The sequence below is a fragment of the Pempheris klunzingeri genome, chromosome 8 (assembly GCF_042242105.1).
Source record: "Pempheris klunzingeri isolate RE-2024b chromosome 8, fPemKlu1.hap1, whole genome shotgun sequence".
Taxonomy (NCBI): Eukaryota; Metazoa; Chordata; class Actinopteri; order Acropomatiformes; family Pempheridae; genus Pempheris; species Pempheris klunzingeri.
The window spans coordinates 16501295-16516883 of NC_092019.1; positions in this window are offsets into that span (position 1 = coordinate 16501295).

Here is a 15589-nt window from a genome sequence, read left to right on the forward strand (position 1 = left end):
GGAGAAATAGCTACGAATAATTACATGAACTCAGAGCTCCTAAATGGAATCCACTCCAATTACTGAAAAAGGCCTTTTATTCTCTCTCTCTTTCTCTCTCTCTATCTCTCTCTCTTTCTCTCTTTCCTTCCCCTCTCCCAGTCTCTCTCTTCCCTCATCAGGAATTAATGACCATGACTTTTTATCCTTATGATGTATTTTCTATCTGAATGCTAATTGTGTGTTAACGAGCATCCCTTTAACAGAAGGTTGGATCAATACGACCATGATAAAAAAAAAAAAACTAGTGGCATGCACTGCACACACACACACACACGCACCTAATTTATTTAAATGCATTATCCATGCAATACAAGTTAACACAGCACAAACATGAATACACAATCTTTTGCAGGCCCTATTTACACTCACACAAATAAATTGATGTAGTAGCCCACAGATAATACTAAAGCCTATACTGCCAAGCACTCAATGCACTGTCAATCTCCACAGAGCACTGCCAAGCAATGTAGACACACTGTAAAAAATGTTCATCCAAACGACTTATCTTTTGTGGGTGTGAACTAATGCAGTAGTTTATACTTAAAAATCATAGTTGTGACATTTAACTACTCATTTGGGAGAATCCTAATGAACTACACAAATTACAGATTAAGTTGAAATAAGATGGTATGACACCGAGGGACATGAGTCACCATGACATGTGTTTGTGATGAGGAAGACAGAGAGCGGATGATAAAACAACCTAACACAACTACAACAGGGCTTTATTACTGCATTTATTGACTTACAGATTAAGTTGAAGTGACGTTTAAGTGTTGCTGTACTGAAACGAGACTTTAAAAGAGTTCGAATTTTGTTTATTTTCTGCCAACGCTTGTTATGAAAACCTCAGAAAATTGACAATTTATAGTTGTACCACGTGCTTTAACACTGGGATGGTTGTTGGAAGAAAAAACAGATTACAACACAAACATGTATTAAACTGGTTCCTCAATCTGGTTGATCAATTTTGAAGATAATATCACAATTATTAAAGACAAGCACTGACTCTACAAGACAGAGCACAAATTTTATGCTCCACATTTGGTGAGTTTTCTCATGTTATGTTATTAAATTTACCAAGAAGTCTGCTGCAGACACTTAACATAACATAGTCACCACCAATAATAAGTAATCTTATTTAACTTAGATGTTTACTTTCATTCTCTGAAAAAAAACAACTTAGAATTATAGAAAATATTGGTTTTTGCATTAGTAATTTAATTGACTTTGAAAAAAACCCAACAATTATTTAGCTGTGAGTTTAAGCTGATGTGATTAATATTTTTTCACAGTGTCCTGCTGTGTCTATGACCCTTTATGAAGGGAAGAAGACCTTACACACTGCCATTCTTTTTCAAGCTTGCAGTCCAGAAATATCGCACTGTTATCATGAATGTATTCTGTGTAAAGAAATACACTCAAACACTCTTGCTTGCTCGATCACTTAAACTGCCATGCAGACACACAAACCAACACCCACACGCACGTACACACACAGATATACACACACCTCGACAACCAAAGTGCTCTCTCTTAAATGGACTTCAATAAGAGGCAGGGAACGCTGCTGTCACTGGGGACAAAAGATAGCAGGAGGCGTTGCAGATATCTTGACAATATTTCTGAGGGAATAACTGTGAAAATCTGGGCATGGACTTGTTACAGTGCTGTACGTGGACTGCTGCTCACTGCTTTAAAACAGATCAAGGGGGACTATGGATGAACACAAGGGAACACAAATAAACCTTATAAAGGATAAATGGCCATGAAGGAGCAGCTGTTTATGAAATAAATAAAACACAGACAGAGAGACTAAGGTATATCTGAGAGGAATTGGTGTGATGGGAAAAGAGACAAGCCTACCCTTGCATTAGAGACAATATCAAGAACTGTCTTATAGCGACATGCTGTGGCCGGAATACTGAATTACATACGCTTGGAATATTGTATAGTATGCTGTTAACGAAATCTAGCTTTGTATTGCTTAGTCTTTTCTACAATTATGATTAAACGCAGTTATAGCTGATATCTAATATTACTAAACTATAGTATTCTCATTCGTCATGACAATTATGATATATGTATTAACAATATGTTAAATAATCATGAACAAGGAAAGTGCCGTTTGAGGTTGAAATTATTTTGTAATTTTATTTTATCAGAGAGAATTAATAAAGTATATATCTATAACATTATAGCGTCCATGTTTTCTGTGTCGCTGTTTTTGTAGTTAGTTTTGTTTTATTTTAGGTATTTATTTTTTCGGTGCGAGCAGGCTAGTCCTTATTAAACTAATTCATGCGTTACAGATTAGATATCTTGCATACAGTGTAAATAATGTATAATTTAATGTATAACTACAATAATTTTGTGCCTCTAAACACCAAATGATAACCACGTGGCCACTACATACTGTGACAAACTAACTTTAATGTTGCTACATGCTATTTTACTAATCAGTCCATTATATGCCTATTTCATCATATCCATCTCTGTATAAAGATTATATCACTGTGACTGTCGCCAACTCATTTCTCAAGTATGACAGCTTGGGTATTTGTAACGAAACAATGAAGATAGCCTTATTTTTGCTGCGATGTGAGGGATGTTTACATTCATGGGTTGGAATCAACAAATCCCAAATGTCACACATTTTCACTTGTTCAGCTTCTTGTGATGATTGGAGAAAGTCCTATAGAGAGCGACTTGGCAACGGTCAAGAAGGAGTTTTTTTGTTTTGTTTTTATCTTTGGGCGCAAAATATTAGATGTGGAGCTAGCTAGGTTATGAATTCGTTAAATCTCATATTTAGCTTAGCTGGGGAGCTAGATGAACAATAAAAAACTTGGCTACAATAAAGTAACTATGCCACTGCTAAGTGTCAAAGGTGAGTATGTTTTCCATGTCCGTACCCTCTGCTAATTTCATAATGTTCTAACTTCAGGTTTTAAAAGGTAGTAAAACACAACTCAGTAAGAGTCCAACCATCAGCCACTCTATGCCCACTTTACTTCTCTAGAGAAAGTTTCTTATGCCTCTGAATGTCTCCTTGTCATCCATTATAATCAATTGAGTGCCTTGTGCACAAGCGCAAAGAGTGAGTAAATTAACTAATACCATCCTCTTCTGGTGGGAAATGATCATCACATGCATCTAGCTTTGCTTCAAGGCTCTCAGATCCGTCAATGTAAATTTATGGGCAGCAGAGGTTTACATCAAAAGCGGGTATGAAATGATCGAAAAAAACAACAAACTACTGACACAAACTACAAGAAGCAATCCTAAACCAAATAATACCACCCAATACAGCAGTGCAATCTGTTAGAAGCTGCTAAGAGGCGGCCGTCTCTCTCACCATCTCGTTTGAAGAGGTTACAAGTCCTAAAATTGTCAAAAATAAATCAATGCTATGATGTAACACAAGTATTTAAATGTATTTTAAATGATTTTTTAATACCAAATTCACCAGAGTGAAGACACAGTAAATAATGCATCTGACTTACCAGGAAAAAAAAAACTATGTAGTGGCCTGAGGAAGAGAAACATGCCTGAGAGACTGTACTGTCATAATCATTCCCCAGAGCAGTGAACTATATTTATGTCACCTACACAGTTGTGCTGTTGTATACAGAAGGACACTGAAGTTCTGTGTAAGCAACACAGCATTTAAAGGGAACAACTGATTTAAAGCCAATAAATGAAATAAAACGGGAAAAACTGCATGAAATAGTCATTTACATCACACAACTGCAACTACAAAATGTACCATGCTGTATAGGCCAAGACAAACATGCAAAAACTTTACCATTAGCCTAAACAACTTAATAATATTGCCTCTTGGAATATATTATAGCACTATCATAAATACATCTGTAAGTCCATATTCTGGACTGAGACTCAAATGTTGTGCTAAATATGGCAAGTCAAACTGTGTTCAAATACAACAATGAGCAAATAACTCCTACAACACTTACATAAACATTTAGGAACAATAACAAGAATTTTTATCTAAAAATGGTCCGAATCCTCAACTTAACATGGTGCCATACTGCTTTGTCTCTCTGTTGCAAGAAGCAACACGTTAGTCTGTAGTAATTTCAGATCATGTCATTCGTTGGCTCTCTGTCAGCCATTGTTACCTTGACCAGTCATTTGAACTTGTCGACCTTGTATGATGAAAACACTGCAGGAGCCATCAGTCATGTGTTGCCCTGACGTGCTCCCGCACCAGCCAGTGAACCCCGTCTCTTTAAGTTGTCTCTGTTGGTCACACTCTCAAACCTGAAGCCCTCTATGACCAAGGTCTCTCCATCCTCTTCAATGCTGGCATCACACTCCTGCTGAATATGTCAGAACAACAACATGCACACTAGACCACATGTGCTTACATGATACCTGACAGAAAGAGAATTTACAAACAGTCCTCACCACTAGTTTTTTGCTAGCCTAATTTCACACCTCTGGATAAGCAGATACATCTCAAATTTTGTTGTGAAATTCATGAATTGCTGCTTTTATCCAGTTCAAGCAACAAGTCAGCCAATAGCTGTCTTTGTAGGTGGGACGGACAATGGGAATGTCGTGTAACTGTGACTAAGCTAAAATCCAAATAAATATGGCAACAAACATAGATGAAATTGACGCAGCTATGAAGGCTGTTGTTAATCATCTGAGTTAAAAAGCTTGTAAATCAGAACACCCTGTGTTTTCTGACCAAATGTCTTATTTGTAAAAACTAAATAAAACATTTTATTTATCCGTTGGCCCCTAGGGTACTCGAAATAGTTCAGGACCATTTAAAGCTTACAGCTGGTTGTGCTTTGATCACTTTGATGGAAGACCATGTAAAAGAAGCTGAGAGGCTTGGCTTAGAACACACAGCAACAATTATATGGTACAATAGTTAAGCTGCCTCTGTGTCAACTGGAAATTACATTGATGGCAATTCAATTTACATCTCAGGCTCGTGTTTTGCAGCTGAGAGGTGTTAACGGTGTTACACTATAACTGAAGGAAACTCAAGTAATCTGACCACTTTTGACCTCGGTACTGAAGTGAATTATCTGCCTTAAAAACAGGATGAAATTAATTTAACCAATACAACTCCCTGGTTGACCCACAACGTAAGAGCTGTGGAGTTAGTGGTGGAAAAGACAAGGAAAGACGGCAAGAAGAAGGAAGAAGGCGGACCTTATGGAACCACACAACTGTATTAGGATTAGACAAATTACTTAGTTGTGGTTATGGAAATATTGTGGTTACGGTCATAGTCATATGCATCCATGAGGTTTGTCTGAGGATTCGCACCCTTGCATCTATGCATACCGTTCTGTACTGACGCCGGTTGGAGAGGTCCATTGCTGTACAGCAGTCCAACAGCTCCTCTATGTCTCTCATCAGCAACTGAGCCTTTGACAACACTGCAATGACAATAACATAAAAAACCCAGTAGTAGTTAAATAATTCCTCCCAGCAGTGTTGCAGCACTGCTGCAGGTATGTCTATGAATATCATTTGTATGACATATTGCTTCATACTGGAGAGTTTGTATTGAATAACACTGAAGGGTATCAATCACAAGTGGCAAAAGGTGTGGATTGATGGGTATCCTTGAGGGATCAGTTTTACAAGATGGAAGAAGCCCAAAGGACTCAAAAAGTATTGATTTGAATTTTTATGTTTGCCTACAGCCTGAAGACGGCATACAATGAATTGGGCCTGAGCTCCAGAAAATAGATGAACATTTGTTATGGTGAAAATGCCCTTTAATGTTATTGACTCTAGCTTTCTATCAAAATTGTTTTGTTAAATTTGTAAAAAAAAAAAAAAAAAAAAAACATCATGTATGGACTGTGGAATAAGATGCATACTAAAACATATGACTATGAATATATAACTAATAAGAAGGGAAGTGAGTAAAAAATGCACCATTAATTGTGTTGATATATTCAAGTGTTGGACTTACACTCACGGGTCTTAAAGATGCAGATCTCGGGTTCCTCTTCTCCTGTAGTTTCACTGATCTTTACAGCTTCTTTCACAGCCAAAGCAGAGGGTTTGTCTTTCGCACTCTGGACTCCTTTGGAGGCCTTTGAAGTGATTAATTTAACAGTTTTAGGAAATGCATGGCAATTCAGTTAATATAGCAATACATACCTTTTAATAGCTGTGAATATGATAAGTGACAAACTCAAAAAAAGTGAAGTAAGACAAACATTAAAAATGTTGCAACAAAAATTATCATGTCCATAACAGGTACACTACTTTGTTCTATAAATCCAACGATACAATACATCACCTTTGATAGATGTGTGAGTTACAGTTATAAGGCACTACAGGGTCCACAGTGATGATGATTCAGAGGTGTCTGAAATCTAAATGAACTGCTCCCTATAAACAACCAACCAGTGATTTCAGACCAACACTAACTTGGTTTGTATCCTGTGTTATTCTACATACTAAACTTAACATGAAACCGCAATACCAAAAATATAGAATTTGATTGTTTATTTTTATCAATTTACAAAATGCAAAGTGAGCAAACAGAAGAAAAAATCTAAATCAAATCATTTGGTGTGACCACCCTTTGGCTTCAAAACACCATCAGTTCTTCCAGTTACACTTGCACACAGTTTTCAAAGGAACTCAGCAGGTAGGTTGTCCCAAACATCTTGGAGAACGAACCACAGACCTACTGTGGATGTCGGCTGCCTCAAATCTCTCTTCATATGATCCCAGACAGACTCTATGATGTTGAGATCAGGGCTCTGTGGGGGCCACACCATCTCTTCCAGGGCTCCTTGTTCTTCTTCATGCTGAAGATGGTTCTTAATGACGTTGGCTGTATGTTTGGGGTCGTTGTCCTGCTGCTGAATAAATGTGAGGCCAATCAGACGCCTCCCTGATGGTATTGCTTGATGGATAAGTATCTGCCTGTATTTCTCAGGACACCATTAATCCTGACCAAATCCCCAACTTCATTTGCGGAAATGTAGCCCCAAACTTGCAAGGAACCTCCACCAGCTTCACTGTTGCCTGCAGACACTCATTATTGTACTGCTATCCTGCCTTCTGCTACAGCTAAATATTTCAGATTTTGACTCATCAGTCCAGAGCACCTGCTGCCATTTATCTGCACCCAGTTCCTTTGTTTTTGTGCATAGTTGAGCCGCTTGGCCATGTGTCCACGTCGGAGGTTTGGCTTTTTGGCTGCAATTCTTCCATCAAGACCACTTCTGGCCGGAGAGTAGATGATGTACCTGAGTGCCACTGGTTTCTGCTGGTTCTGAGCCGATGGCACTGCTGGACATCTTCTAATTTCAAAGGGAAGTAAACATAATGTGTCTCTCATCTGCTGCACTAAGTTTCCTTGGCTGACCACTGTGTCTATGGTCCTCAGTGTTGCCCGTTTCTTTGTGCTTCTTCAAAAGAGAGTGAACAGCACATCTAGAAACCTCAGTCTGCTTTGAAATCTTTGCCTGGGAAGGATCTTGCTGATGCAGTATAACTACTTTGTGTCTTGTTGCTGTGCTCAGTCTTGCCATGGTGTTTGACCTGTGACATGAAACTGTCTTCCACAACCTCACCTTGGTTGAATAGTGTGGCTGTTCCTCACCCAGTTTTAATCTTCCTACAGCTGTTTCTGTTACAGTTAATGACTGTTTCAACCTACATATCAAATTGATGATCGTTAGCATGTTTGGTATAATTACACCTGACTATGATCCTACAAAATCCCTGACTTTGTGCAAGTGTACCAAGAAGAACTGATGCTGTTTTGAAGGCAAAGGGTGGTCAGACCGAATATTGATGCGATTTAGATTTTTCTTCTGTTTGCTCACTTTGCATTTTGTAAATCAATAAAAATAAACAATTACATTTTATAATTTGAGTCCTTACTTTAGAGCATAAAGCATATCAGGACCCACTTTTGTAGGCTATGTTCTTCAAAACATTCAATCCCTGAATTGAGGCATGGTAAATATTTGTCTGCTGTATCCTACAGGCTCTGTTGAACTTTAAAGTGTTCAGAGACTCGCAGTCATCCTTAATTGTTGGCCTCAGGAAAGCACTGAGTAAAGATGATGAAGTGACTGAGAACACAGATGCCTACAGGCCCCATCACAAACCTTTTCAAAAGGACTGCACTGCCTAAAAGACAACTGTGCAAAATATTTCAAGATTGATTTTTGACCAAATGTCTCATTCTTACATTGTATAAATCCCTAAATGCAAAATACTCCATTTGGGGATTTATAAAATACAAGAGCCTAAGTAGTTTTTACCTTGGTAACAACTAACCTACTCTTGCTGGGGTCCATACTAAAATACAGTAACTTCTAATGAACATTGCACTGACACTACATGCAGAAGGCCTACAGAATACAGTTAAAAGTTTTCACCTTTTGAGACAATAAAAATAACATCAAAACAAGGTAACATAGTTATAAATAAAACTTTCTGTTATCACAACACTTGCTGTGGTAACATTATTTATTTTTCCCAGACCAGTTCCACAATGTGAATTGTTTATTTTTTTAAAGTGTTCTTCCCTTTTCTGAATCACTTCATTCACGTCAGTAGTTTCCTATTGACATTAGTGTGCTGTGCTAAACTAATGTAATTTAACTGTGATACGAACCTCACAGCAACACAAGTGCTCAATTCGAGCAAGTTATCTACTTTCTTCAAGGTACAAGGTGTCATTCAATATTAGTAAGTTTGCCCACTTTGTGATTCTCTTGTGAAATAATCCTTCTTTTTCCTCCTCTGACAGCCTAACTAAGGTTACTTGAAATACTAGATTACTATGCAACTTAAACACATTTTGATGAATTAAGATAACACAAAATCTGACACACAAAGGTTCATACATTTTGACTACTGTAACACCTGAGCTGTCAACACCTGGTCCACTCTTCTGTTATGTGTATATTACTTTAGGCTCGCTAGATCATTTTTATTACTGACCCAATTTGCTTACTGTGTCTACAATGATTAAATACGATGAATTAAGGGAAGTGGAAGCCTGTACAAATTTTCATTGATGTGTTAACACCTTTGTGTTGTGCAGATAACTGTTAACTGACTATAACTATGTATCCAAGGGTGCTAAGAGTTTATGTTTTGTTCTAATCTGCCAACACTAAGCTAACCAGGTAATCCGCTAAAGTTATTTCAACATTAACACTAGTTAGGTAAACTCACTGGTGAAATTAAACCAAATAAACTTTAATAAGTGGATGAGTATTTGAGCCTGAATTGTTTTACATCTGAGGTCAGTTATTCTCGTGTGTGAGCCAGAAGATGCTAACATTACCGCTAAGCTAGCTAGCTAGCCGTGTAGCTAACTGTGCTAGCTAGTTAACCTAAACGGCTAAACGGTTAACTAATGGTTAACTAAGTAATGTGAGCGCTTAAATTAGCTTTACAGTCACTACTTGCCTCTGTCACTAATCCTCTGGACATTTTCCCGCTCACCCGAACTTCTGCTTTGCTCTTATGTGTCACACACAGAGTTTAAATTGATATAAATAGAAAATACAATGGCTCCCACGGTGTAGTAGTTAGTTAACTTACAACAGAGCCACCAGAGTTAATGCAACTCGAACCATTCAATTATTTCTCACTTTCAATAGAGGAATTTCATACTGTTTTATTGGTCCTATTGATGCATTTTCTTTCTGTGTTAATATAAATAAAATGCGTAAAATTAGTGGAGTCTGTTATATTCAACTCATTAAACAATCTACTGACTATGTTTGTATCTTAATGTAATAGTTTGATTGTCCAATGTTGGGAGGAAAAATACATCAACATTATTCATCTGCAAATACTGACTCCAATTCATATGGTAGGCTATCTTTTGTATTTTACTATATATTATAATATACTTAATATCCCTGTGACTGGCTGGCGACCAGTCCGTGTAGTGTACCCCATCTCTTCCCATTGTCAGGATAAGCAGTATGGACGATGGATGGATGTTACAATAATATAGGGGATGTTGGCTACTATATGTAATATAGGCCTATGTATTTGTAATATACTGTTTATTTCATAATGCATTACATCATTCCTTGATATTGATTCAGACAACTCTAAGCATGAATGTGTTGGTGTAACTCTCACATATACTATACCATGCTGAATTGCACACATGAAACTATGTCACTTACAACACTAGTTGTGGGTGCTGTATATCGATACTGCTATTGCTGTACTGTATTTACTGTATTGCTTTCCAGATGCCTTCTAAACAGCTGCTGTAAAACGCTTACTGAAGAAACCCAAAACTAGAAGGTAATGTACTGACCAGATGTAGGCTGATATTTAACTTTCCGTTCATTTAGTAAGACAGTTTCTGTGCAAATAAGTTTAAAGAAAATAATATCATGGAGGAGTTTCAGTCAGGCTTTAACATACCACAGCGCTGAAACAGCTCTCACTAAAATAATCAGCGACGTCAGAGACTGATTGATTAAGTCTATACAGACAGTGATATCCCGATCAGTTGTATTGAAAAGCTGGTTGGTCTTTCTGACTGTGTGTTAAACAGGTTAGAAACATACATCAAAGTTTTACATCAGTCATGGAGATCATGTGTCTGACACACATGACATCTATTTTGGAGTTGCACAGGGGAGCTTCCATGGTCCATTAATAATCTGACTGTACATGCCACCACTTCATCAGAGAGCACAATATATGTTTCCATAGTCACACAGAGGGCACACGACTGTACATCTCTGCAGTAATTTACTCCATTACTACCTATCTGCTGGCAATAAATAAATGGATGAGCAATAGACTTAGTTATTAAACAAGGACAAAACTGAAATTTTAGTCAGTCCTAAAACAAAAACAGAAATGCTGTTTAATAATCCGGGGAAATTAACTCTGAGGTTACAAGTGTTATTTATAGTAGTCTAATATATAAAAGGGTAGCAGTCACAGAGGCATTTTTTCTGCATCATGTGTACTTTTAGTTTAGATACTTAGTTTTTTCCTTTGGTACCTTTTCTCGAGTCACATATTCAATGCACTACCTTTCCTTGTAATTAAGTATTTTTATGTTGCAGTATTGCTGCATTTGCTCAATGAAATGATCTTACTTCTCCACTTTTCAATAAATATATATGGAAATGAAATCAAATACTTGTATGTATGTGTATATATATATATATATATATATATATATATATATATATATATATATATATATATATATATATATATATATATATATATATATATATATACATATATATAAGTTCTCACATAAGCCTGTTGGTGCATAGAGAGATAATTAGGTTTTGTTTGTGCTGAGGTTTTTAGCCACTGAGGGATAATCCACAACCTGTTTATTTGTACCTCTTTTAACGTCTTTGTTTTTTGGTGTATGTCTTTGTCTTTCCTTTCGTTTTGTCTCTTGTTTTTCCTCTTTTCACCTTTTCCTGTCTTCTCCTCCTTTTAACCTCTTTCTCCTCTGACAGTATCTGTGCTTGACTGATTCAACCATGCCTGAAGTGGTGCTCACTGTTTCATAACAACAAGGAGTACACAACCCAAACTGCGTCTCCATGGAGAGGGAGCAGCTGCCCTACCCAAAACTGGTCCCTACAGTTTGCTTCAGATTAAAGCAAACCACAAAACCCTGTACCTGGTGTCTGAAAATTGCCCATGGTCCATATCCTTTCTTACAACTGGAAGTCCAAACTTATCGGACACCTGATATGTGTAGTAATAGTGATAATAATAATAAGACAAACATTAACATTAATTGAACATTATGCCACTTTGCATATTTCTGCCCCAATGACTTTCTGCATGTGTTTTTTTCTCACCTCACTGGCTATGCCATATTAAATCATTTCAACACTGTAATGCTGGTCGCAGTAGGTCCCTCTGGTATGTAATCCTCTATCATCTGTTGAATTACTTGAATGAATGAATGAATGTGAATGATTATGATCTCATCCTTTGTGTTTTGACCTTAACCCCGTCCTCCACATGGTTGAATTTTGTGTCCACATTAATGGTCTTGCTCAGCTGTTACACTCTGGACATGTACCAGCCCTTTGGAGAGATCAGTCCCTACTACCTAGAATTTAGTGTGGCCCATACACTCTTACATTACCTGTATCATGAATGGATAGTTTAAATTCAATTAACAGCTGTAATTTTCCTGTGTCAAGGTTCTTTCTCTCCACAAAAACACTGTTTAACACCATTTACATCCGTTTCTATGATTGCAGTGTGACTAGATCCCTCTGTTTGCATTTGTGTTGTTGTTTCTACTGTATGTTTCACTGTGCTTTTTTGATCATATACGGCCAGGTATTGGAGCATTTTATCAAGATGCTGCTGATCAAGATGGTATCCCTGGGAGTCTTTGGCTCCATCAGGAATAACTGGAATAAGATGGACTTGATCATCTGTGGAGAGTTAGTATCACACCATGCTTTTCGCTCATGCTGGCAAATTGCTCTATTTCCCTCCCAGATAAACAACAGTAGTTGCTTTAGGAAAATACTTAAGTCTCTCTATCTTTCCAGAGTTTAAGAAAACACGTGTAATCATTCAAGCACAAACAGAACAGGGCTGTTCTTCAGACCTGACCATCAGTCTCTCATGTTTTCATATTCAGTATTACAATGAGTGTACATTTTTTTATTTTTGGAAATGTAAGAATACAAAATGAAACTCCTCTTCATGTCTCTGTCTGCAACTGCCCCCACAGTTTGTTGAATTTCCATCTAGTTTCCCTTGGCATCCACTTGCCTTTCTGTCAAGTTCTCAGGCCACTGCGACTGATCGGCAGAGTACCAAGTAAATATTTGAACAATTATAGTATTTGATGAGAACATGTTAGAACTAAGGCTCTGACAAAATGTTAAAATACTGTGAAGAAAGTGTAACAAATTTAATTTGTCCCTCTATCCATCAAGATACGCATATTTGGATCCTCTAGTGACTATATGTTTATCATAAAAAAATCCCAAAAAACTAATTGATTTCTAAAAAGATGAAAAACCTGAAAATCCATATTGCAGCGTGTTTCTTAACATTCCCACAGTAAATGCTACATGTGGCCATGGTAATCTTGTGGATTATTATATTAGATTAAAGATTTCAAGATTTCGCTGTGACTTTATGGGTGTCGTGGATGTGATAAACCTCCCAGTTCACAGCTTCCCACTTCCCCTTCTGGTCTTTGTTACATTAGAGTAATTACATTAGAGGTCATGTGGTTATTCCTCAGATTTACACGAAAAATAGTGAAACTGCTTTTAGCTTTTATGCTCCAACCAACTGGAGCATCCTACCCAACCAATTTCATTTTATTTTTACTTCTTTTATTTTGGGTTTAACTCACATATCTTATTTACTTTATTTACTGCTGGCCTTAATTGTGATTTTGCTTAATGCAATTTTATTCTCCATAATTTTATGGTGGCTTTAACCCACATGTATTATTAATGCATCTGTTTTGATTGTGTTTACTTATGGCTGATGTTTTATCTTTTTACGATCCATTAAGTTTTTGTGGCTTCAATTTCCGTTGAAGCTTATTTGTTGTGCAGCACATTGTGCTTTCAACTGGAATGGATGTGCCTTATAAACAATGTTTTGCTTTTGCTTTTTGCTATGCTGAATGGGTGTGAATTCAAACAGACATTTCTTCTGCAGGGCCACTATCTCCACAGTCTGGAGATAGTTCAGGCAATGCAATAGTAAGTTTTGAATGATACAACATAAAACTTATATAATAACATGTGGCATTGTCAAGAACAATCTGGTTTTATACACTGAAATACCAAAAGACAGGAAAATCTCTCATACATAGTAGCATCTATCATACATAATAGTACAATCTAATGCAATTCAATACAACAGCCATGTGAGAAATATTAGCTTTTCTAAGCTTGTCAGTTTTAGTTTACGCTGTGTCAGAAAGGCAAGGACTCCAATATTTGGTTATTTTGGAGACTGTAGTTTGGTGGTCCAAAACAGCAAGCTGTCACTACAAATATTATTAACCACTGCACACAACCTATGCTCGCTGCAGGGGCAAGACTGTAGATTCTAAGCTTACAAGGTCAATAGAGTTTGAAAGGAGGTCAACTATCTATCATGTATGTTCTTCTGTGTAGGTATGCGAGACCTTGCGAAACTACTCTTTGACACGCTGCCAATGCTGGCAAACATCCTCCTCCTCCTCTACGTGTTTATCATCCACGTCTTCGCCGTTGTGGGAGTCCAGCTGTGGGCGGGGAGGCTGCTCAACCGCTACTTCCTGGGAGAGGACATACCAACGTAAGGAAATTCCTCAGTCTGCTCTTCCAGTATTTGCATTTTTTCCAATTCTGCTCAAGCTAGAAGATTGCTGTGATAGCCATATTCCAGGTAAGAGGGCAGAAGTACATTTGGATGAGGACATGTGGAAGCAAAAGCATGATGAGCAGGGAGTTACCAATATCTGGAAGAGGGCTTATGAATGGGTTTTGGGCAGGAGAACCCATCATTAATCTTTGTTGTGAAGTTTTGATTTACTGTTACTGTTCTAACTAAGATCCAATTTATATCATATTAAAAATTGCCTGATAGTAATATTTCATTTTTATCACTGTGTCTCTCTCTCTACTCCCAGGTTGTCACACTGGAAGGATGGACGGAGATCATGTATTATATTATTGATGTTCATTCCTTCTGGACTTTTGCATTTTTCATTGTAAGTAGCCACTTGTCTTTGTTTTATTCAACTACCTTATTATTTGACCACATACTGTACATATGTCTCAAATTACACTGAAATCTTAGTTAGGATTTGGTCCAAAATGTCAGGCCCAATGTTTCATGAAGCAGGGGTCTTGTTTTAATCCAACCCAAGTCAGACCCCTGCAGCTTTTAATGAATACAGAATCAATAAAATGTTATTTCCTGACCTGTTTTTTTTTTTTTTAATAATCTAACTTCTCTGGAAGCCTGGTTTCAGGGCTCATGTTCCTGGTGCAATTTCGCACTTGCTCTAAATAGCCAACGTTTACTTCCCCGACCAGATGGGCTCCTTTATCATAATGAACGTGTGTGCAGTCGCCATCGCCGCCCAGTTCATGGAGAACATGGACACAGATACAGAAGAGCAGCTTGCCAACCCTGATTGGATCACAGTGATCTATTAGCAGTTAACTTCCTGCTGGTGGAAAGACCAATTCCCTGGACAAAAGTCAGTTACCGTATAGGCTGCATGTGTAACGTACAAGTAGCACTTCAAACGCTTTGTTGTGTTTGAGGTCAAATTTGCAGTGTGTAACGTTATTCCTTTGAGAAAATCATGCAAAATAATTCTCAGGCTGAAAGTAGATTTAATAGTACCAGATCAGTTTCACATAATTGAGTTTGCATCAGTTAATTTGTATCTCTCTGCATAGGACCCCAAAAATGTTGAGAATCAATTTTTAAGAGGTGCATTCAAAAGCTAACAAGCCTAAAAACACACGCAAACCTCCTGGAACAAAACATTATTTCTTAATTTATCCAG